Here is a 26,704-nt window from a genome sequence, read left to right as displayed (position 1 = left end):
TCTAAGAAAAATCATACAACAGCAGGTGGAGACGCCGTATAAAAGAGCACAGTGTGAATAGACCATCTCACACTGCTCCAGCTTCACATCTTTCATTGCTGTTTATAATAAGCTAAAGGACAGACTTTGGGAGGTCAGACACATTGATTTGGTCTCATGACAGTGATAGTATGTTAGCTAGTGTGCGATCTTTGTTAAACAGAAAGATACAAAATGTAGCTCGCCTCAGAAAGACAGATGCATTATCAGAATTATATGAAGTGTGCTCATAGATCTTGTAGCCAGGTGACTGTGCACCTATTTGAGAAGTGTTCATACAACAAGCCTATTGCTTCATCTCAAGGTCTTTTTCATTAAGCTGAGTACCATATTGCACAGTAAGTATGTGCAGGAATGTGCACATTAGAGTAGAAGATTTACTGAAAACTTGACCTTTTCCCTTGTAACTGAGCCCTCTTAGAATTTGCGTGGAGCTGCAAAGGTTCGAGTGAAGAGGGCAATTTTATATTCATTTTGCATTTTCATCGATAAAATTGTAGTTTGAATGAACAGGTTTTGACTCTGCAAAATATAGCTTGTTTTGGTTTGGTTTCTTTTTTTTTTTTTTTTGGTATCCTTTGAAGTGCATGCTGGTGGAAAATCAGTATCATGGGGCATCCCATCATTTGGCACAGGCTATAGTCTCATTTAAGTAACATGAAGGTGGACCTTAGGACATTTAACCTGTACATCTATTCACATCTAAAGCCAGACATTTTTCTTTGCAAAGTTCTCCATCTCCCATGCCAAAAAATCAGATTGCACTTCATTACGTGTGTTTCTTCTTCATTGTCTTATCTGCTGGGATTTCTAACAGTGATCACAGTTACGATTTTGGACTGTCTTCATGATGGGACCTCAGAAATCTGCCTATGTTAGAAAATCAGAAAGGTTCTTTTGGGGACAATTTTACCTTGTGTAGTTAATCATGTGGTATACACTGAGGTGATCACTCATGTGCTCAAAGCTGTTCTTTTTCCACTACTACCAAGCATAAGTCACATACCAAAACTCCAGGTAGAGCTCCCAAGGGCAAATGGGATGCATGTCCCTCCAGCAAGTGGTGTTCTACATATATACAGGACTTTTTTAGCAATGCAAAACAATCTGGGACAGTTGGGAAAAAAAAAACCTCTGTTTCCTAACACCTGATAGGTATAGAGATGTGGTAGGTGCCTTGTGTCAGGGAGGAGCCAGAGCAGGGATGGTCTGCAAAGGGTGATGAGCTGGGGTTGAAACAAGATGACCCTTCCTCAAGCAGAGAAGCGATCCCACCCGCAGCACCTGCAAAGGGGGACTGGGCCAGGATGGTGACCATGGCAGTAATCAACCCCACTACAGGCCCACAACTGGTAGGCAAAGCAAGGAGAGGGATCAGGTCCCAGGTCATGCCAAATCATCTAGCCAAGTCAGGAGCAGCAAGAGATGAGATTGGGTGTTGACCTGCCTATGGTGTGCCTCAGACTCAGACTAGGTTCCCCAGGCTGAGCTGTAATAGCGTCCCTGAGCCATGGGTAGGGGTCCCAGGTGAGGATGGGCAAGACCATTGGGGCCTGTGAGTGTCCCCAGTACTCACAACTGGCGTGAAGCTTATTCCTGATAAATATGTGATGTGGTTGTAAGGTCCTAGAGCCGTAACAGAAAATGGCAAATCACAACCCAGCCTCTCTGTGCCACCCAAGTCACTAAAGACATATCCATATGTTGTAGTAGGAATCATTGTAGGGCTGATGTTTTATTTTCTACAGGCCATACAAAGACCTAAAAAGCCTGGGAAAGAGTTAGAGTTTATTATAAAACTATGATAAAGTTGAACTAATGACTTTGGCAAAAACTCATACTCAAATACTATTCCCTTAAGCCACTAAATATTTTATGTAGTCTTACGAAGACTCTCAGAGTATTATGTTAGATAAAGATCAAAGTAACCAAGAGTTTTAAATTAGCCTATTTTTTTAAAAAAATCAATTATTATTATTTCTGTTTTCTCTCTGGAAATGTAGAAAATTAGAACAATAAAACAAGTATATATTGGAAAAAGTTTACTTTTTTGGAAGTTATTTGTTTTGTTTTGCTTTGTTTTGTACAGCCAACTAGTAAGACATTAGGGACAAAATTGATGATTGCTGACAGTCTAATTTGAATGTTACTATATGAGTAACAGCAATGGCCTTTTACCTATTCAAAGATCACAGTATCTGCATGTAGCTCTGTGATATTAAGTTAGTCATGTAGAGTAAGCTGTAATTCAGGCACTGTTCCAGCAAATGTAAGAAGCCTTGCTTTCAGTGTCCAGCATTTTCTTGAACATTGTCCTTTGACATTAAATGACATTCCCAATTTATTCACCACAGATGAGTTTCATCAAAAAAAAAAAAGGAGAAATTAAATCTGTTTTGCAGCTCTCTCTCTTCCTCTGGTATTAATAAATTAAAATAAATCTGATATTGATTTATTTCCCACTGCTTTACATACATTTTGTGGGTGAAAAGTAGCTCACTTTAAGGACATTATGATAAAGGAGCCCAGAAACCTAAGCTTGTGGAAAGAAGGTAAAAATTGTTGTCAAAAGAACACCCAGACGAAGCAGCAACATGTGACTAATTTTGTTAATGGGACTTCCACATTCTTCATTTAAAGCTGGAAGCGTTCCAGAGATCATGGACACATGGTCTCAGTAGCACTGCAAGCTTGCGATTTATTTTTTAACCACTAGGAAAATGGCATTATCATGATGGCCATGATGATTTCAGTGAGATCATTTACATCCTCTCTTCTTCTTAGTCATCTGTCACCTGAAATATGCAGTGCATAATAGGAGTCTTAAACCCAGAATGGACAAAGCCATTGAAGTACTCTGTATTTTACATGGTTCGTAATATGCAGGCACCTATCTACTATGGGTGTTTACAGGAGGAATATTAATTTCAGAGGACTTTCAAAGAGGTTGGGTGTGTGGCCAGAAGGTATATCTGATAGAAATGAAATGGCTTTTTCAATAAAAACCTACATCTCTTCCCTTTATGCTTTATTGTTGTCAGGTATAGAATCTTTCATTGATTATCACATACAAACAAACAATATTATCTCACCTATAAATACAGTTGGTGAGGCATAAATTCTGAAAGCCAACTCACATTTAAGAGAAGTCCAGGAAGACTGAGAAAGAGAAGAGAGAAAGAAAGAAGAGAGAAAGAAAACACTTTTGAATGAAGGTCAAATCCTTCTTGCAGACCAAATCCTTCTCACATGTTCATAGCACGAATAGTGAAAGTATGGTACCTGAGGAAGGACAGGACTTTCTCAACAAGATTAGCTGAGATTTGGTACAGTCATATTTCACAGCACTGGGAGAGAAGCTGTTCTTGCTTTCTGGGACCATCTGGAACTTCTTAAAAACCATTCAGATTAAATGAATGCAGAAGCCTTCTTCAGGCAGTAGCTTAGGGGCAGATTCCTCAAAGACAGAAAATATAGTTATAAATCATATTGTGGTTTAACATTTAAAAGCACCTGAGAAACTAAGAATACTTCAACAGGTTTGCTTAGACCAATGACAAGCAAAACAGGACCACTGTCACCTCTACTGTAGAAGTTGTGTAGCAGCTGGTATTGAATAGCTACAAGATTCATACTTCTCCACAGGGTTAGAATAATCTCACAATGCTTACATTTTTATAAATTTGATGATTAAATGCCTGTGGGTATAACTGACCTCATAACTCTTGAACTGCTGAGTACTTCCTGGTAAAAAGTCTACCCAAAATTTTGCAAGTGATTTACATCTGTTTACCAGTTACCAAGTACTCCAGAGATGGATTCATTCTATAGTGGATTTGCTGAAGGATCTGGGGAAAAGAAGAAGGACACAAAGACAATTTGATTTTCTCTCTTGCTTGCTGGTTAGCTCACAGATATAATTTTAGCCAGTATTTGAATAATAATCTTGGGCAATAAAAGTCCTAAGGCCCCCAAAAGAAAGCGCTTAAGGGACAAGAGCGCAGAAATGCTCTTGCAGGACCATCAAAAGACAGAGTAGTAGAGGGTTCCTCCTGATTTTCTGAAACGATATTACCAATTTAAGTATATTGTATTTAGAAATGTCTTGAAATATGTGTTCAACTGAGTCTTCAACTGTATTGTTTTCTTTTACGTATAACTCAAGTCTTGGTGTATTTACACAGTCCAAGTTCCTAGCATAATTCTGCTAAAGCTGGCAGAGTTAAATCAACAAAACACATGACATCTCCTTTGTGTTATGCTTTTACTGATAGAATCATAGATCTGCATCACCTATTCACTTGGAGTAATAGGTCTGCATTATAGTACAATCATTCGGAAATATACTTCAAAAAAGGTAAAGGTATCAACTATTTTTTACAAGCGATTTGCAATAGCGGAGCACTGCAGAAATGTACACATTTTGGGGGAAATTTTAGCATGATTGACCAGTATTTTCATCGAATGTAACTTGCCATTATGGTATAACTGAAAAGAAGGACTGTGACAGTTTAATGCAAAAGCAATTATAGTCCATGCTAGAAGTACTAGAAGTGTTTTCCAGTGGAGGGGAAAATAGTAAAAATCCCAGCATTTTAATAAAATTACTTCATTCTTTTCCTTAGATCTTCAGTATCACTTGTCAAAAAAGCACAAGAACAAACCATATTTGGTTGTTTGTAAAATGTATGACTTCTATGTATAACTTCAGCTTGTAAACCCCTGATTTCTTTTCTAACAACAATGCAGGCTCCAAAGGTAGTTTGAAGCTTTTAACAATAGATTTGCGTTTAGTTACTTGTGTCTCCTGGGTCTTTTAAAAAGCACCCTACAGACTCTGAAGACAGCCTGTACAGAAACTTTCTGCACTCACAGGCCAGTTCTCATGCCTCCTCATTTCCTTCACTTCTTTTCACTCATCATTCTACAAAGTTTATTCTATTTGGTGCCAAAGCACTCATTATCTAGTTTCCAAATCTCAACTATTAACATGTCAGTTCTCTGTAGTTCAATACTTAAAAGCAAAAATGTGTTTAAGCAACCTTAAAAGACCAATCTCTACTTCATTTTTATAAAGACACAAATGGTTAAACTTTTAGTAACAAAATTCGAAGTGTCATTAAGCATATAAACATCAGCAATTTTACCTGAATGCAAAATGCATTCTGTATTTTTTCCCCATTGTTCAGATCACCCACTCAAAGTAATTAGGTACAGCCTTTTCACTTCTGAAGTTTCAGTGGCACTATGTTTTTAGCATATGTATTAAAAAACATGGGGTTTTTTTGAATTCATCAATTGTTTTTCTTCCTCTTTCTCTGCCAATTTAATCTCTGCTCTTTCATTACTAAAGGAGTGTCTGCAAACTGAAAGTCATGATCAAGCAGGGATGAAACAATACTAGATATACTAACAGCCTTCTGAGACTGAAATTGCTTTAGCAGAATATCTGGTTTACTTCAACACATTTCTCTACTTTCACTGTGACTTTCTGTAAGGTAAACCTTCAAGATAAGTGAATTACACTAATTATGACACATCGGGATACTGGAATGTTATTTTCAAACACCACTCCAGTCTACTGTAAAATGACCATTAAGAAAAGATGGAAACAATATTTAGATTGCATAGTAAGTCATATATACATCAGGTCTTTCTTTTTCTTTGTAGATGGTCAGATCTCTTTACATACATATATATATACACATATATATATAGATAAGACTGAATTCTTTGTGTTTTGGGGGTGGTGTTTTGTTCCAATACAGTCTGACAAGATTCCTGATGCTATTACTCACTGTGATAGACATGAGATGATGGTAGCTCTTGCCTTAATATATACATAGTCGCTGTTTCCAGGTATTTTTCAAATACAATATGAGAATTGTAAGCTCTAATATTGTACATTGAAATCAAATAGTTCAATTAAGTTCATGCATAGATATTTCAAAACAGGGCAAAAGAGACACAAATATTGCATTGTATTCAATTACACTGTTTTTCCCATGAATATTTAAATTATTTTTTCATAGCATTCTTCATTTTCCTTGCAATTTTGTTATCATTTCTCTGTTGTGAACTCACAGGCATTTGATATATATGACCGATCATAACATAAAAGCATTATTCTTCGAAAAGCTTTATTTGATTCATGAAATTATGTTTGTTATTATCTTCACAAACTAATTAAAAATTTCAGACATAATGTTAAATATTTGGAAGCTTAGGCATTGTACTGTTTGGTCTGCTCAGACATCATTTGTAGCCTACCTGGAGCCCAGATCAGGGACATTACCAGGGCGCTCCCCAACCTGGTGCGCCCAACGGGCTACTACCCACTGCTGATCTTCCAGACAGATGGGGAGAAAGCTGCATCCCATAGCCTGAGGGAAATGAAGAAAGACTTCAAGGCCTTGGGACGAATGGTGAAAGAGTCTGGGGCTCAAGTTATCTTTTCTTCCCTCTTTCCATTTTTGGGTGATGATGTGGGATGGAATAGAAAAATTAAGTCCATAAATGATTGGCTTCAAGACTGGTGCTACAGGCAGGGCTTTGGGTTCTTTGATAACGGCTGGTTTTATAAGACACCAGTCTGGACAGTGATACGTGGGAAAGGTTTATCCCACAGCGGTAAAAGGATGCTGGGACAGGAATTAACAGGGCTCATTTGGAGAGCTTTAAACTAGATTTGAAGTGGGATGGCTTTGTAGCTGGGCCTGCATCAGTGGGGCAGCACACTGGAATCGATAAAGACTGGGAGGCCCCCCCATACCCCTAGGGTAAAATCGATGTACTCAGTTCACTCCCTGAAGTACCTGTACACCAATTTGCGCAGCATGGGGAATAAGCAGGAGGAGTTAGAAACCTGTGTTTGGTCAGGAGATTATGATCTGGTGGCAATTACAGAGACATGGTGGGACAGCTCACATGGCTGGAATGTGGTCATGGATGGCTATGTCCTTTTCAGGAAAGACAGGCCGGCCAGGCGTGGTGGTGGAGTTGGTCTTTACGTGAGAGAGCAACTACAATGTATATAGTACTGTCCAGGTGCGGTTGAGGAGCGGGTTGAGAGTCTGTGGGTGAGAATTAAGGGGCAGGCTGGCAGGGGTGACACTGTTGTGGGTGTCTATTACAGGCCACCAGACCAGGGTGAGGAAGTTGATGAGGCCTTCTACGGGCAGCTGAGAGTGGCCTCACAGTCACAGGCTCTGGTTGTTATGGGGGATTTTAACTACCCTGATGTTTGCTGGAAGGACTACTCAGCCAGCCAGCCACAGTCTAGGAGGTTCCTCCAGTGCATTGATGATAACTTTCTGATGCAAATGGTGGAGGAGCCGACTAGGAGAGGTGCGCTGCTGGATCTCGTCCTCACTAACAAGGAGGGTCTGGTTGAAGCAGTAAAGGTGGAGGGCTGCCTTGGTTGCAGCAACCATGAAATGGTGGAGTTCAGGATCTCGTGTGGCGGGAGCAGAATAGCAAGCAGAATTGCAACCCTGGACTTCAGCAGGGCCAACTTTGGCCTGTTCAAACAATTACTGGGGGAAATCCTGTGGGCAAGGCTGCTTGAAGGTAAAGGGGCCCAAGAGAGTTGGTTAACATTCAGGGACTGCTTCTACCAAGCTCAAGATCAGTGCATCCCGATGCGCAGGAAGTCAAGGAGGGGAGCCAGGAGACCTGCGTGGTTAAACAGGGAACTGCTGGGCAAACTCAAGTGGAAGAGGAGAGTTTACAGATCATGGAAGGAGGGGCTGGCCACTTGGGAAGACTATAAGGCTGTTGTTACAGGATGTAGGGAGGCAACTAGGAAAGCTAAGGCCTCCTTAGAGTTAAACCTGGCAAGAGGGGTCAAGGGCAACAAAAAGAGCTTCTTCAAATACATGGCAGATAAAACTAACACCAGAGGCAATGTAGGCCCACCGATGAATGGGATGGGTGCCCTGGTGACAGAAGATACAGAGAAGGCAGAGTTACTGAATGCCTTCTTTGTCTCTGTCTACTCTGCCGGAGGCTGTCCTGAGGAGCCCCGTACCCCTGAGGCCCCAAAGGAAGGCAGGGCAATGGAGGAGTTTGCCTTAGTTGATGAGGACTGGGTTAGGGAGCAATTAAGCAATCTGGACATCCATAAATCCATGGGTCCAGATGGAATGCACCTGCAGGTGCTGAGAGAGCCAGCTGAAGTCATTGCTCTCCATCATCTTTGCCAAATCTTGGGAAACGGGAGAGGTGCCTGAGGACTGGAGGAAAGCAAATGTCACTCCGGTCTTCAAAAAGGGCAAGGAGAACCCGGGCAACTATAGACTGGTCAGCCTCACCTCCATCCTTGGGAACGTGATGGAACGCCTTACCCTCGGTGCCATCCTAAGCCATATCAAGGATAAGAAGGTCATCAGGGGTAGTCAACATGGCTTCACCAAGGGGAAGTCATGCTTGACCAACCTCATAGCCTTTTATGAAGACATAGCAAGGTGGATTGATGATGGCAGAGCGGTGGATGTGGTCTACCTTGACTTCAGTAAAGCATTTGACACCGTCTCCCACAGCATCCTCATGGCTAAACTGAGGAAGTGTGGACTGGATGATCGGGTAGTGAGGTGGACTGCAAACTGGCTGAAGGAAAGAAGCCAGAGAGTCATGGTCAATGGGGCAGAGTCTGGTTGGAGGCCTGTATCTAGTGGAGTCCCTCAAGGGTCAGTAATGGGACCAGTATTATTCAATATATTCATCAACGACATGGGTGAGGGAATTGAGTGTACTATCGGCAAGTTTGCTGATGACGCCAAGTTGGGAGGAGTGGCTGACACGCCAGAAGGCTGTGCTGCCATCCAGCGAGATCTGGACAGGCTGGAGAGTTGGGCAGGGAAAAATTTAATGAAATATAACAAGGGAAAATGTAGAGTCTTACATCTGGGCAGGAATAACCCCAGGTTCCAGTATAGGTTGGGGAATGACATATTAGAGAGCAGTGTAGGGGAAAGGGACCTGGGGGTCCTGGTGGACAGCAGGATGACCATGAGCCAGCACTGTGCCCTTGTGGCCAAGAAGGCCAATGGTATCCTGGGGTGTATTAGAAGAGGGGGTGGTTAGTAGGTTGAGAGAGGTTCTCCTTCCCCTCTACTCTGCCCTGGTGAGACCGCATCTGGAATATTGTGTCCAGTTCTGGGCCCCTCAGTTCAAGAAGGATAGGGAACTGCTGGAGAGAGTCCAGCGCAGGGCAACAAAGATGATGAAGGGAGTGGAGCATCTCCCTTATGAGGAAAGGCTGAGGGAGCTGGGTCTCTTTAGCTTGGAGAAGAGGAGACTGAGGGGTGACCTCATTAATGTTTATAAATATATAAAGGGTGGGTGTCACGAGGATGGAGCCAGGCTCTTCTCAGTGACAACCAAGAGTAAGACAAGGGGTCATGGGTTCAAGCTGGAACACAAGAGGTTCCACTTAAGTTCGAGAAGAAACTTCTTCTCAGTGAGGGTGACAACACTGGAACAGGCTGCCCAGGGAGGTTGTGGAGTCTTCTTCTCTGGAGACATTCAAAATCTGCCTGGACGCCTTCCTGTGTAACCTCACCTAGGTGTTCCTGCTCTGGCAGGGGGATTGGACTAGATGATCTTTTGAGGTCCCTTCCAATCCCTAACTTTGTGTGATTCTGTGATTCTGTGATCACATGAAATACCTAACTGATTTGACCATTACATGAAATCAGTAGCATTACTTTTATAGTAATATTTTTAATATTAATTTCCAATATTGCTATAACAAATAGAATCTTCCTGCTGCTGTCCCAGCAATTTCTTACTAATCAGGATATAAGTAGGTACATTTAAGTGTTACAAAGAAAGCTTTTTCTCTCATTGCCTCTCAATCAATCTCAATTAATTGTTACAAGATTGGAAAAAAGCTTTTTCTGTCTTCCTTTTCACGCACTTCTTTCCACACAGAATTTTTAAAATAAAATTTCTTCATTTTAAAATTGTGTTCCATTTTGGTCATTTATTTCATGTACTTTGATAAAGAGTAATGACCAAACTTCACTTTCAGTGTTTCTCTGAGTAGAAGGTAGCATTGAACAATTTGTTAAATCTTACTACCTTTTCATTTCCAGGTGGAACAATTTGTGCTTCTTCTAAGCCATGTCTGTGGTTGTTTAAGAAATAGTATCTAAATATTACATTATGAATGTGAACTGGTAATTATTCATATCAATTGGAATATTCATATGTGCTATGTAAATTTTGAACTACGTAAGTTTTAATCTTGGGCTTCTACATGAATATACGAACATTACGAATTACTAAAAAAAATGATTCTGGGAAGAACATAAACTTTATACGTCAATTCCTCTCCTCAGGACTTCTCATTCTGAAATCAGGAATGTGAAAGTTAAGTGTACCTCATGTTCATTAGGTTGAATATGGGAAGTTAAAACATTTTTAAATGTCAAGGACCAAACACTGGTACAAAGATTTAAATCATTGAAAGTAAATCAATATCATTCATGGAAGGAACAATTCCTTTAGAAGAATTCATGCAGATTATATGTTTACAGCTGTAAATAGTAAGACTTGTAAGCAATTTAAGTTTTTTCTGAATGTCTTTAGATGTGGAGCAACGAGTGGACTTCAAACTAGAAATTATACAAGACACCCCTCAGGTACTGAGTAATTAAACCTTTCTTTTCTCCATACTATTCCAGATTTATGAGCTAGCTAGTTTAACTCTTATGCTATGAATAGCTGGCTTGAACATAAGCAGTAGACTTGGCTATGAGCGGTACTGGGTAGTCAGCATTCTTGAAAGAAAGCATTCAGGGACAGGTAGTAACATAAAGAACTTTCAATTTTCATGTGATTAAGAATTATTAATTCCTTGGGTTTTCATTGCTCATCTAAAGACAACTTGAAGGGGTTTCTGCTGCCTCAAAAATCAAGCTGCTTAAAAATGCCCGAAGCCATGCATAAAATAACGGAAACATTAAAACCAGAAGACACTGAAAAATGCGGGCAAGGGAAGGCCACAATAGGCAATGTGGACTCTCAGGAATATCTTAGACTCATAACAGTTCAGCAAGACTGTGTGGCTGTAATAAGCATTATTGACATTCTTTACCAAGACCCTGTCATTCTTTCCCTAAGTACCTTTTTACTGTAGTTGTAGTCATTTGCCCCTGTGGGCTTGTGATATTTAGGTCCCATGCTAACTGCTGTTCACCCATTAGGCTTTCAATGAAGACAGAACCTAAAAAAACCTGCTAAAAGGCACCACTGAGCCACAGGGAAATTCAAACTGTTCTGCATGCTGGAACTAACAGAGCTGCTAAAATCAAAGGATGAAGTTCAAAATGAGATCATTTCAGTGCAGTCAACTTCAGTATGTGATTTGTTCTGTTTTGTTTTGTCGTGATTTGTTGTCTGTTATTTTTCCTAAAATGAATTGCTATAGATGTGAGGAAAGGTTAGAGAATCTCAGGGTTTCGTGCTAAAGTGAAAGTAACAACTTCAATAAAATAAAATTGGAAAGAATGTCTTCTAGGTATGTTACTTTCCATCTTCCTCGTCTCAAAGTGCATCAGTAGGATTTATGATTAACTGATTCTTACAGCAGTCTTGATAAGCAGGCACCATCCCATTTGATATACAAGACTATTAAAACCAAATTCCTACATAAACCATTCTACATTGTCCCTTATGCAGCCACATTCCTCATCCAGCTCTACCTGGGAACACCATTCCCTTGTGCCTCAACCAGGTGCATGTCAGACTCTAAATGAGATGCTTCAGAGAGATATACAAACAGAAAAAAATTACATTTTTGTAGACTCAGTTTACAGACAGACTGTTTCATCCACTTCAGTCAGGACTGCAATCTTCAGCTCCTTGTCAAACCACGGTTAAGGCAAATCGGAGGCTGGCAGAGGAGGTTAGAACAGGACTGCAATGACCTTGTTTGATTTCAGTTTAAATTGTCATGGGAGCATACCCTGAGGCACAAAGGTCTATGTCCCAAAGTAATTCACAGTCTTCCTCCTTCTCTGTCTGCTCCACAGAGATTACATGAATTGCCAAATTCAGGCTAGAAATCTGCGGTCAGCCTCAGAGATGTTGTCATGTCAGCACTCTTTCCGGGCTTGAGGGATGATGCTGACCCCAAAGGAATGCTTCCACTAAGTTTTTAGCCTCAGATTTAAAATCTTTCACTAACAGTAGCACTTTTAAAGACTCCTGGCAGGTGATATTTAACGCAACTAAAAACTAATTATAAGGAAGGGCTAATGAGATCTTGACCAGGAAACAAAGAGAGACCAAATCTATTTTTTTTTTCCTTTGTAGACACTCATATTTAAACTGGCTTAAAGCAGTTCAAGTGCCAGGACCAGGACTCTAAGTTTTGCTCCTGAATTGAAACTGATGGTATCATGGACAATTAAATATAGTCTTTATTCTTTAAGCTTTAAAAAAATCACATTTATCTGTCATGAAAGAGATTCATCTCATATACAATGTTAGGATTTCCCATGAATTTCATGGCTAATTTTAGACCACAAATTTGGATTGAGGCTGAATAGTATTCAGGTTTCTTCCATATGACAACAGGCTATTACCACCTGCCAGAGATGCTCTGTCAACACTGGTGGTCTTCCATCCTAACAGTCCAGTATCCTCTACTTCAGCAAAAGTCAAATAAAGGATATGCTTGCTCATCTGGGGATGAATATGAGACACTCAGAAAATAATCTAGTAATACATTCTCTCCTTTTTATTTTCAGGAATGAGGATGAAACCCTGTACTACTGAAATTCAGGAGGACTATGATTTTAGTATGGAGGTCCTTTCTGGAGTGTAATTGGATCTAGGGAAAAAAAACAGAGGATAAATATAAGGACAAGTTTTGCTTAGTAACACTCATATTTAGCTGATCCTAAGAAGCTTCAGCATGCATCTGGATAAATACTTATAATGTTAATGAACCAACTCATGAAAAGTATGGATTTGGGGTAAGTGTAAATCATCAATCTCTTCTGCAACACTTAAACCTACTGAAATACTTTTTTTTTTTTTTAGTTTCTCCAATGTTCTCAATTTTAAATAAAAATTCTCTTGTACTTCCCTTCTACTCTTTTATTTTAGTCACTCTTTCTCTCCAACCTGTTTTTTTCTGTACACATGCAGACATGTGGTGATGGTTTTGAATGTGGCAGAAGTTCTGTCAAGCTGAGGCTGTTTGTGATAGGGATTAGCAAATATTTTCATGGTTCAGCTTTCCATTCACTCCAATAAAGGGAAAACATAATGACTGAGGAAGTGGTTGTGTCACTAAGACTAAAGGTTTGTTTTCAAAACCATTTCAGTGAACATCTTCAGACAGTGAGAAAGAAGTATCTGAATAAATGCATAATGCTAAAATTGCAAGCATTTCTTATATTTTTCTCAGTTTTTCCTAAACAAAGAACAATCTTGCAAAGATAGAAAAGCAACACAAATAAGTAAGGTTTCCTTTAACTGTTGATTTTAAAGCTCTGATCTCTACCATGTAGCTCACTGGCAACATGCTGTTGCAAGATCCTCTGATATTGCTTTCAGCCTCAGGAAACTGTCACTGCTGCTGTGGCCCAGGTTGACAGGCAAGTAGAGAACAGTGTAGCCTGCAGCATATTTCTTGCATATTTCTTCCTTCCCAGTGTTGTCACAGTTCTAGCAAATGCAAGTTGTGACTTTGCTTGCTCCTCAATTATTTGAAAGACTTGGTTGAGAAGCTAATAATTTTTTCAGAGGCCAATTAAGATTGATGTTCAATGCATGGGCAATTCATGGAAGAGACTGTTACAAAAAATAACAACGCTTGGTTTCAGAAATTTGGAATATCAAATCAGTCAAGAAGACACTAAATTAAAATCAAGTAAATTAAAGGTCACCAGACACTTCCACTTGATAAAAGACACTTCGGCAAGAATTGTTTTAGAATTAAAACAAAACAAACAAGCAACTAAAACCCCAAAACATTTTATTTCTACACACAAAAATACTATTATAGTTAAAGGCTCATTAAAAGGCAAGAAAAAAAAAAAAAGATTACTGCTTTCAAATTAGTATTCTTCAGAAAACAATCATTTTTACTTTCACATCTTTGTTGGAAATCTAGCTTGCTCTAAGGCTTTTATATAGCAATGATGCTATTATGTTCTTTTGCATTGTAATGATTCTATGTTGTAATGAATTTTGATGTCATTACAGCAAGGAAACAGATGCTGCAGTTAAGACTGCTAAATGGAATTCAGTCTTTAAAGATTCATATATTCCATGTGAAATTTTAATACTCTGTATAGTATTTATGACAGCATTGGTCAGAAGAGGATCAATAATATAATTTGGACCACTGCAATGGTGCAAGGTACAATCAGAGAAAGCGAGGCATTCTTTTATCTTCTCAGTCTGTAAAGCAAAATGGAGCTGATTTCCCTTTGCTCTGAAATTTGTATGATGAAAAGTGGAACTGCAGCTAAATCAGATTCCTAGAATTTTTCACCCACACTTTTCAGAAGCCAGTGACAAAGTATGGAGAGTAGAGAACTAGATGCATTAATTTAAATTATATCCATGACACTTTACATATACTGCAGAAATATTTATTTTTCTAAAGAAAAGGTATATTTCTAATAGACTATTTGAATGCTATTGATACAGAACACTTAATCCATGCTTTTTTTCAGTGATTGATTACTATAATTCTCTATTTGCTGGAATATCTAACAATTTGTTTAAAGTTATTTCTATTTGTAAAAAGTGAAGGAGCTAATTTTCTGACTGAACATAAAAATCAAAGTGCACCGAAACTTCTTTCACTAGTTTTTTGTCTCAAATATTACTTCAGAATTCTTTCTAATTCTGTGATGATCCAACTTTGTCTTTGTATCCCACAAAAATTGTATTCATTAACAAGCAGTAAGTTGTAGGAGTAAAACTGAAGCTAGACTCTTGTTCTTGTGATCTCACACTCCAGAAATTACATCTAAGTTTTAGATTAATTTCTAAGGAAATTTAGAGTGAATCATTAAATGTTTCTCAATATTTTGTAGATTACTATTGCAAGCAAGTACTATGACTGTTGCTACACAAACAAGGTTTCAAACTTGTAGGACACAGGGAAGCTTTTATTAAATAGTTAAATAATGATGCAAGGACTAAAGATGATTTTTATTTTTTTATTAACTCTCACCACAACTAGTAAACTTTCTGTTTAGACAATTACTGTTGTGAGACACAAATGTCGATTTATCTTGAGTGAATTAAGGCTTAATTAACCTTACTTTCCCTCAAGGCCATTGATCTGGAAACAGCAAGTCAGTAATTGAATGTTGTAGCTACGACAACCTCCAGTTTCTTAAAATATGTGATCCATTTTCTTGAACTACCATGAGAGTATTCTGGCTCTTAAAAACCTTTTTACTATAGATTTCAATCCATCAAAAAAGATTCAAATTCACGATGGTTTTAGTATGAAAACATTGTTCATTTTATAGAGTGACATTATAGGACAAGTTTATTTTCTATAATCTTACTTAGTAGAGCTGAATAAATTTTATACTTACATTAGTACAGATGAATCACAGGTGATAATTTCTGTTATAGGCCATGCTAATGTATTGAAAGAGAACAAACTACATTTATCCATTTGTACTACTACATTTGTTCCCTGTAAAGTCAACCATCTATTCAACCTCCAGCTGCTAGGGATCATCACACATCTGCAGACCCTTATTTAGACTGTTGAAACTGGATTATGGCCATAGAACTATTATGGATATATAAGATTAAAAGACATGTAGTACTACAATGGTTTTGAGTAGCATAAGACAATTTTTTTCTCTGTAGTGTCATTCATTGATTCAACTAAATAATACTACAGATGGCATAGTATATTCATTAGGTTTGCTGGTAATATATGTAAGATGTGCATAAATTAACTTCAGCAGACCCGTCCTATGTTTTATTAACTTAGACATTTTTTATTTACCATTGTTGTTTGTTCAATACAGAGAAACACAAACTTCTGTGTAACTGAGGCTGCGAGGCATAACTGCTTTTATAAGAATTTGCTGAAGGCATTTCACTACAATTTAAACAACTTCTCTGGTTTTTGGTCATTTCTTACTAGTTTTTACTAGTATCACCATTTGGATCTTGAAATCATCTCTCAGTGTTTGAGGATTTTCTGTCTTTATATATCCTTCTTTTAAAACTTTTCTGTATCTTTTTTTGTCGTTTGTCCTGAAAAGAAAAACTACTTTAGACTCCTGATAAATTAAACAGATTTTCTTTGAATCTTCCTAGGTAAACTCCTAGGTTTCCATTTCTATAGATTCATGCAACTTGCAAGCAATTTACTATAGGCATGTACTTCACTGGAGAATTGCATTCTGAATTTCTAAAGAGCTTCCATTCAGTTTCATCAACACTGCTTGGCTTCTCTCTAGGAAAAGGACATTTGTCAAATCAGATTTTTATGATAACTCAGATTATGGTTCTTCCTGGAATTAGGAAAGATCCAATGTATTTTCCATTTTTTCTGCCCTGAAGATCTTCCTTCTCCTCTTTGAGTCCACTATTTTCGGAATCCTATTTTTTTAATTGCTCCTGAAACTAGACAGGAAGAGAGACTGTGGGTGTGTCTATACCATTAAATATACCAGGGCTGATCTCTGGCCTTGAGGCCAGCAGGCATGGACTTTTCCACATCCTACTGGATTGGTCAGTGTCCCTCCAATACAGAATACTTGGAAGTGAACTGGATCTTGAAAGTGGGATTGGGCCTGTGATGACTCTTGAGCTAAGCCCTCATGTTGCTTGTGATCCTGCTACTTGCGAAGGACCAAAATTGTCCTGGGATTGTTTTACACTATAACACTAGGCACAAGAAGGACCAGTACCTGGAAAGTCTCCTGACACTGTCTAATCTACTGCTGTAGATGTCACCTGCACTCAGGCACAGTCAAATGACTCATTTGTTGACCCTGTCAGGCCTTCTGCTCCTATGGTCTCAATGGCCTGATCATGCTTGCTGTGCCGTGATATCAGCTTTTATGCTGGTAATGGAGACACTGCTGACATTTGTAGAGGGTTGCTATTGAACTGCAACAACAACAAAACTATTTCAAACTGTTCTCATTCAAATAACAGCAAAAATATTCTCAGTCCTTTTTGGCCTTGTAGAAGAATATTTACATGGCAAATTTTGATGAACTTTTCAGTTTGGCAGATTGATAAGTGAAGAGATTCTAAAAGTAAGACAAATATTTTGCCAGCCTGTAAAATGCTTCTGAATCTATTGAATACATTCCTCCTATTTTCATTTAAGTTTGATTTTTTTTTCCCTAACATAAGAATTATCAAGAGCTATTATTAGCCATTGAGAGTGCCTGCACGTAGAAAGTGAATTTTAAATCTATTTTCTAATCTTTCTTTTTTGTGAACATGTCAAAAAGGCATGTGTGCAAATGTAAGAATTGTTAAAACACTGTATGGATCTGAGAAGTGACAGTGTTCTTTTTATGCGAGATATACTAGCAAAAAGTATGGATATTATAAATCCATTGAAAATTTCATGAGAAATTCAAAAAACTATTTTCAACGGATCAAAGCATGTACTGCGAAGTCATAAATAAATTGTTCCAATAGTACTGAAGCTCCAGGCAAAAACTGTAGTATTGAGTGAACACAAAACTTTACCAGAATATAACATCAAATAAAGACATCCTATGTGTAGCAAAAGGACAACTGAGATGCCACACTGACTTCTTGAATAGTATGATTGAATGAAGATAGCTCAGCTCTCTGAACACAAGGTTTTCAATCGTGATCTTTCATTCATGACAGTTTTAACATGCACACTGCTGATACAGTTCTGTAGTCGACATCAGATTAAATTTAATACTCCAAACTGACAGTGCTTTCTGTTTTGGTTCCAGATCTAAATAGATACACAGTCCTAATTTCAACAGTTAGATTTTTTGCAAATCTTATGAGTTGTATTAGGGTCAGGTTTGTTTTGTGCCAAAGTATTTTCCCAATGTGTTTCAGAAGGAACGTGCACAGACTATATTTGCATTCTTATCTGAAGACAGACCTGGCTCCAGCTAGGTTGAATGTTTATCTCCATTACTTTTACTACACACAGTTTAAATGTGGCATTTCAAGATTCGGAGATTTCAGTGGTATATGGAATCAATCCACTCTCTTCCAGCCTTCAGCAATGTGATGTAGTAACCTCGTTCACTTTCAAACATATACAAACTTGTAAAACTGAAGTATTTTCAGTAGTTTGGATTTATAAGTTTTTGTCATCTCTGAGCCACTCTTACTGGCTGGCTGCTGGGAAGTAATTAATTCCAAAACATAAGCTGTTTTTCAAAGTTTATGGAACTGAGCTAAAATTATTTTGCCCTGGCCTCCATTTTGTAATAACATATTCTGATGCCTTATTGGACATTTCATAGTTAATCAGCAATGAATGTTTAGAATTTAGTACACAAAATGTTACAGATGACATTCCCCCCTATTAGGGAAGGTCTGCATGAAAATGCCTACTAGTCAGTTTTGGGTTCAGTCTGTTCTCTGTGAGAGTAATTGCTTAAGCCATTGGCCTTTCATTTCTGCCAAGGCCAACTGATGATCTGGCAGAACATTGTGATCCATGGTACTGAAGAGTCCTCATAAATCCAGTGGCATTGTCGTGAAAGTCTGCACTCCGTACACAGGCAAGAGAAGATAATGAATAGTAATAAGTGTTCATCAAGGAACATTTGCGTAAAGAATTACTTCAGTTTGTGTGTGTGTCAAAATAACAACTTCTCTGCATGGCAAACTTCATCTCCTTCAATGCCAGTTTCTGGTCTCAAACTTTGCATGCATATGCTCAGATGCTACGTTGCTAGTGCAACACTTTTTATCTAGCAGGTGGCTGACCAATGAAAAGACATTTACAACAGATGCAGATGGGCAGTTACAGATGCAGACCGTAATCCTGGAAAAATCTTTTAAAATAGATTCAACTTTCTGCTTTGCATCACCACATGTGTTACATGTAGGAGTCTTCTTGCTGTCATAGGTGTGAGGTGTGGGTAGCCTTAGACATTTTGCATGTGGGTGTGTGGACACAGGAAAGCTGTTTCAGCAGATCATCAAAGAGATATCTTTCAGCTAGACTGAAGCTTCATTTTTCATTTATCTTGTTTCATTGGTTGTGGTGGGTTTAATCATTAGCGTTCAAGGAAAGTGGTTCTGCTTGTTAGCTTTCTGAGAAAACTGGAGAAAGTGAACTCACTAGAAACTTAGTTGAAACTTCTCTTTCTTCTTCTAGGTTCCTCTGCGTGGCAGCTGAGAGCTCTAAACTATTACTTGGAAACCATTTCAGTAAGAGAGTTAATCAAAAGCAAAAAGGATAGTGTTCAGTGTTTTATCTCCCAAAAATGAAAACAAAATAAAGCCAACCTAAACCTATTCAAACACACATTTAAGGAATTTAAACACACAAAGCATCTCAGACTTACTTGCTGCTAATTCATGTGAGTCCAGCAAGATCTGACTGGAAAAATTCTATATTATTTGAAGAGTTTCAGTTAAAGTTATGCTATTTTGAGGTTCATATTAAGTTATGTCTGTTTGCTGAAGACTTTTCAAGGGCACTGCCAAATGTACCTCTTCTGTGTGCACTACCTAAAATAAGATGAAGTTGAAATTATATAACAGAAGGTAAAATAAAGCAAAACAAAATAAAATAAAATGGAGTGTTTTCTCTTGTCCTTTTTATTGCAAGAATTGTATAAAGATGCTACATAATAAATGGACGTGTATTTTCTTAATTATGTAAGACTTAACAGGCTTACAGTATGTGTACACACACACTCATTTAAACAGAGATTTCCTAGTTGATTTCTCAATCCGTAAGGTACAGTAAACACCATCAGAGGACTGACAAGTTATTTAAAGGGAGATTAATTACTCAGTATTGCACAGATAGATCCTGGATTAAGTACTGTGCTAGAATAACAGAACAGATAGAGACCACAAAATGAAGCAAAGAGCAGCCTAAAGAAGAAGAATGATGTCTGGGAAAAGTTAAATGTAAATATGAAGAGAAAATCCAGACATGAAAAGCAGATCCAAGCCCTTCCTGACAGGTCCTCCAACTGAGAATAACGTTTGGCTATTTACATAACTTTTGTTCCTATATGTTCATAAATTAAAAATATTGTAGTTGAAGAGAAGTGTCTATGTAATGAGTAGACATTTGTACTGGTTGCCTCCATTAAGCTTTGATCAGAATAAGGTCAGCATTTTAAGGTTCTAAATAATCCGAAAGTTTCTTTGGTTCACTGCAAATTTCACAGTGGAATGTTCTCTAACGTTAGCTGCCTAAGTTTACATTGACTTCAAAAACACTTACAGTTGTCACCAATAGAACCACATATATATTTGATTCAGTACTACTCACAGCAAGTCTTCCCATTCACTGAGCAGGTTTTGGATCATGGTTCATATGCACAGACTGTTTTCTGATTTTCTTTTATTTTTTTGTTTAGCTTCTTTCATTCTGATAGATTTGTGGCATGCTTCATCTTTCCTGCTTTGATATGTACCACTTTTGGATCTTTTGTTTGATTTTAAGTAGATTTTTAACTCTTATCACAGCTTAAGATCAAGTAACTGTGGAGGCAAAACAGAGACTCAGATACTAAAACGTTTGAAACACAGATATATGTGATTTTACAAATTACATGAATTTGCTGTTCTGCAAGAGAGATGATGCAGTCCAGAGGAAGAGTCAGGCAGGCAAGCTTGGTCTTATCCCATATATGCTGTGCAATGCAGTGCCTTGGTGTGATAGCCCTGAACCATCTCTAAATGGACTATTCTGTCTTCATGGCACGAAGTAGTGTAAAATGCAGCTAAATGAGGTCTCAATGAAGGACATGAGGTCCTCATGATTTCCTCTTCCATTTTGTTATTTCCTTTGGCTAAACAGTGGCAGTTTGAGAGCCTGATACTTCTGCTGGGAAATTGAATTGCCATGTTGCAAGATAAGATGTTCATGTTGGTATGATTGCTATAAAAAGAAAATACTTCATGCACAAATAATGACTGTTCATGGAAAATGCTTTAATGAGGTGTATAACCAGGAGAACTGATATCTCATGAGGGAATCAAAGAAAGAAAATATATAGTCATCTAAAAATATCTACAAATTCTACAATCACAATGACAGAATTCCAACTGAGGAATCATAAACTTGGTCAGCTTTGCTTTGTATCAGCCTGTCTGTTGACATGCCTTTTTTTTTTTTTCTTCACTTCTTTACAATAAATTTGAAATTTATCTGGAATGACTTGGTTGCTATAGTATTTTTCTCAAGTAATCATTCACAAATACCATCAAGCTTTAAAGAAGCATATCCACAGAAGTTTTGAAAAGCAGTCCCCGTGCTTATCACCAGAAAGTCCAGGGAAAGATTAAGCAGAGGGGAGTATTTATTTTCATGCCTGCACTGCAACTCCTTGTGCGGCATAGGCAGATTCTTAAAATCAGTATGTGCCGGAAACCTATTTATTTTCTCAGAAATCGAACCAGAAGTTGATGAAGTTTCTGAACTGAATTATTGGTCATATACTGTTTTGGAACTCCTGGCCTACTTGATTGGTACACCTCTATAAATAAAACAGCATACACTTTGAATATTTCATTATATTTGATTTCCCTTCCATTAGGTAGTCCTATGAGATCACATAATTCTGCTGCACTCAGTAGACTGTAGTTGTATATGACATTTAAAATTATTATTTTGGATGAGAAGGGTGGTTACAACGTACCATATCATTATAAACAATTAACTGAATGCTATTTCAACAAAGTCTCAGCAATGGGGTGGTGCTGAGTAGGACACCAGTAAGAGCTTAATAGTTATATTTCTGACCAAAATATGTTTACAAACAAAGGTGAATTTCAAAGAAAAATGTATAAATGTATATAGAATTGCAGTGTTTAAGTGCAGGAAGCATTCAGGAGAGGCGAAAAATATGAGCCAGATATTTTGCACCTTAGTTTTATTTTGAGTTGAACCCTTACCTTTCAAAGAAACAAACCTGGCAATTTCCATCATTTTTCGTAGAAATATTACAATTTACAAGATAACTTTGAATTCTTTTTAAGCTGGAAATGTATATTTTCTTTTGTCTTTTACTTGCAGACATGGATCCCGTGTCAGTGAAGGCAATGGAAATGTTGTTCATTTTTCGACTTGAATTTTGGTTACAAATGTGGGTGAGTGATATTGCATTCAGAGGAGTGGAATAATCCTGTTCCTAACACAAGCAGAATTAACAGCACATCTTTGCCACAGCAGGCACCTTACTAATGTCACAGTGTCCTTCTCTTACTCCATGTGATTCAACTGTTACAGCCATTGAACTCCACTAATTTGTCAGACACAAAACCTTTTTGTACACCTAGCTGAAAAGAAAACTTCAAATTGGCACATGTCCATGTCTTGAACCTGACTTAGCATCATTCATTTGACAGAGTTAGCTTGTTAGTTAAACTACACAGAACTTTCCACCAAAGTCAAATGTACTAAGCTGTTAGTATACCCTATGACTTAAGTCAGAATTTACTGGCAAAGCACAGTAACACATACTTATTTAGCACTCAGCCGATACAAGTGACATTGAAAAGCTTTTTTTTCATCACCTTTCCTTACCTGTTAAACCAGATACTTTTTACCTCTTATCGAAGGATATAAGCACAAGAAAAAAAAAATCAATATTGAGTGCTAGAATATCATTCCAGGCACCAGAAGTTCTGAGGCCTTAAAATCTAAACTGCATGTACATATAACTTCAGAAGAAATTGCCATCCAGGGACTGGTGAAAAAGAAGACAAGGTATGGATCTTGCCTGCAAAAAAGTGAAATAACCCAGACAGCCATGACTAATGTTGAGATAGAACAGTCATTCAATTAAAAGATTTAAGGAAGGAAAACTCCTTCATATCCTGTACCTGGTCCAAATATTTTCTCTGCCTCTCATGTTCCCCTTGAGATTTTCCTTGTCTAGGAGCCTCTCCAAAGCAGTCTACCCCTTGTTAAAACACAAAACCACGGTATTCCCAAAGCAACAGAGAGAATCTTTCTGCATTCCTAGCATGGTTAATAAGCAATGTAACCCAGCAACCAAAGAGCAATTGTACTGGAGATCATAAAAATGAGGATTCTTCTGCCTTCAGACCTTGAGAATCCCCCATGTCTAATTGAAAGCAAATAAATGACAATTTGAATAGTATAGCAGAAGTCAGTAATTTGTGCATAAAAGCAACTTAGTGCTTTATTATGCATGCTCTGTACAGTTTCAAGCAATCAGACCACCACCACTAAGCTGTTCTTTCAAATAGCAAGTACATTTGTTTTTCTACAACCTCAGAGCAAGATTTATCAGTTAATATTTCTACTTGTACCTACTACTGGGGAAAAAAAAAAAAGCAAGGAAAACATAAAAGACATAAAAGAATATATTATTAAATTCCTTTTTATTTTTATAAACCACATTAAATGTCTGAAGTGTTCAGATGGTATTGGTGGATGTATGCAAAAACAAAGTAAAAAATACAGTAGTGAAATAACAGAGGTTCAAAGGGGCCAGACATCACATTGTAGATATCACTTTCTTCAAGTGGTGTTCAGCAGCTACTTGTACAAGCCAGAATGTGTCTGGGGAGATAATATAAATAGATGCCAAGCCCTAAAGTCTCTGACTGACTGACATTTTGGCAGTTACCAGTAGATGGCTGCAATTTCTAGTTGCTGAATGGCTCACTCAACTCTTCTGTTCCAAACAGCTGTTGGAAATGAACAAGCCTCGAGCTGTATCTTGAAGACTGTTGCTGCTGGGCTTATCCTGCCTATGCAACAGAAAAATATGTGGCTGGAAAAAACAGAAGTTTATAGGTTGCATACATGTCTTTCAGTACTTGTAGGATTCAGTAGATATTTATAGATTCTGGCTCTTATCAAAGGCTTCTTTTATTTTCCTTTTATGTTTGTCATAAAGTCCCTTAAGGGTACACAGAGTTAAAAAAATCTATGTGACACCTTCAACCCATGTCCTCCCTCCGTCCCCAAACAATTCAATATGCAGTTTTATTTGCTCTTGAAAATATAGGTAGGGATTGATATTGCAGGCGCAAACATGTTTTACATTGCTTAGTCATTATCAGAATTAGCATTTTTAAAAAAAATAACCATTCCCTTCTGCTGATGTACTTATATCCTGGTTTTGAGACAACTTTTAAGCTAGGCACTTTTCTTCATTTTTGTCTGGGTCTGAAATTAATGAAGTTGTTGGTTTGGTGTTTTTTTGGTGTGTGTTTTTGTTTTTGTTTTTGTTTGTTTGTTTGTTTATTGTTGTTGTCGTTGGGGTTTTTTAGCAGCATGAACATTTAACAGTATGGATATATACAGTCTTATTTTGGCACAATAAATTTTTGAGGATCACTTAACCAAAATGTGAATGATGTATGTGAAACATCCTCAAAGAGCACATTGTGTACCTGAAGAGAGAAAAGAAAAAGATGAAAGAGAGTTACATACAACAAAAAGTACAATAAATACTGTTCCAGTAGGCAGTGACATGGCACCTTCTCATTATTTTGGGAATTTTTGAATAGAGAGGAAACAAAAAATATGAAGGAAATAGTGTCTCAAGGCCAAAGAGATACCACAACATGCAAAGGATATCTTCTTTAACTCCTATTGTACAAAGATGTGGTGACTAGCTGGGTGTCATGGGGATACCTTGTGAAAGCCAAAAAGGAAAAAAAAAACAAAACACCCACAAAAACCTCCCACCCTCTCTTTTATGCTGAATGCCACTGGCAAACATAAACCAGTGACAATATTGTCACGTTTCTGAAAAGAATGTGGAATAGGAACCCTCCAGTACTTTTTATTTTTAGTCAGATGTTAACAAATAACCTGTGAAATTACATAAAGTTTTCATTAATTCTGTGCAAGTTTGTTTTTCTTCTAATGGAACTATTGAACAAGAAAGGTGTCAGGTGTTCTTACCCATCCCCCACAATTGCCTGATCACTTTACAAAACATACATGTCAATTATTCTACCAAGTGTGGAAAAAGCAGTCTGAAACATTGTTAAAAGAACCATATGAAGCCTTGAGGAGACACAGTAGGTGGCTGAAGTGAGAATTAAAAATGCCATGTTGCTGAAGCTCACACATTTTTAATATTACTCTTCAAAGCTAGCAATGATGGCAGATCATTCCAGCCTCATGACATAATTAATTGCTGTAATTTCAGACATTTGAAAAGTGAACAAGAACTTCATACTACGTTAATGAGAAGGAGCCTGATGGAGCTAAATATTTGTTTTCATACACGTTTGGAAAATACTGTTAGTGATAAGGGTGCAGGTAGACTGTTTCTGATTTTTAACATACAGAACAAATTTTGACCATTGCTTACAATTAAGCAAACACACCAGCTGCAAGTCTATTGGTTACTTTAGATGGTTCTCATGTTGCTCTTCTCCAGCAGAACTACTTCAATTCAGAAGTTTCTTGGTTCTGTTTCTCTTCAATCTGCCTACAGATAAGAGCTCCTCTTCTATCTAGTACAATCTGTAATGTCTGTTCACTGTGACACATTACTAAGTTAATTCTTTTTTCTGCTCACTGAAAGACTTCAAGCATCTCATAGCTGCTCTGAATTTCCTCACTATTCAGCTTGCTTTCTCAAATTTTCCTTGGAAAATATTGATCACAAAGGATTTGATACTCATGGTTTGAAACTTAAACATAATTTTGGTGAGTGTTATAGTATCATTTGGTGAAAGTTATGATGTACTTCCCATTCTTTGATTATATGAACAAGTTTATAATTGGGAACATCTAAAAAAGTTACAGAGGCTCCAAAACTCCAAGAGGGAAAAAGAGCAGTTTAAGACTCATGGAAGTTTAGTGACTTTTGGAACATTTTAAGGATTTTTCTTTCTGAGCAAGTCATGTCTTCGGTGACGTGCTGTTGCCAGAGAAAACAGACTACTGCAAGATTTACTGGCTGGGCACGCAGTTAAAATTTTATTTTCTCTTGTCACAATCACACAAGGTAATTGTGAAGGTAATAGTGGCTTTGAAAAGGTGAGGTCAGATTCTCATCTGGCCCATGTATTTGCCTCTGTGCCAAGCCTAAGCCAGAAGTTTGGGGAATGTTGTGTCAAGTAGTTTCCCATTCCAAGTAAAATATACCAAGTGCACTGCATTTACTACTCTGTAACTTTCTGTCATCACTGCAGTCATTAACACAAAGTAACACTTGTTTATACATGGCCCTGTTCTGAAGGCCTTAGTCATGTACATCGATATATTTACTTGCATCTGTGCCAAGGTGTGCAGGAGATGTGGTATTAGCATTTTGCTCTTTGCACACACTTTATAATCACAGAAATGATAGTTGGCTCCAACTGTTCTGGGGCTCTGGTGGATGAACCTGGTGATTGCCATAATAGTGAGATGGTAAACTGAAAGGGCTAAAGAGTTAGCTGCTTCTCAAGCCAGTATTAGCATCCTTGTACCAGCACTGTAAATGTCAAGCAATATTCCTTTCTATAACCCTAA

Source organism: Caloenas nicobarica, chromosome 1, assembly GCF_036013445.1.
Source record: "Caloenas nicobarica isolate bCalNic1 chromosome 1, bCalNic1.hap1, whole genome shotgun sequence".
Lineage (NCBI taxonomy): Eukaryota > Metazoa > Chordata > Aves > Columbiformes > Columbidae > Caloenas > Caloenas nicobarica.
The sequence above is the reverse complement of the archived record's forward strand: the minus strand, read 5'-3'. Positions refer to the sequence as shown.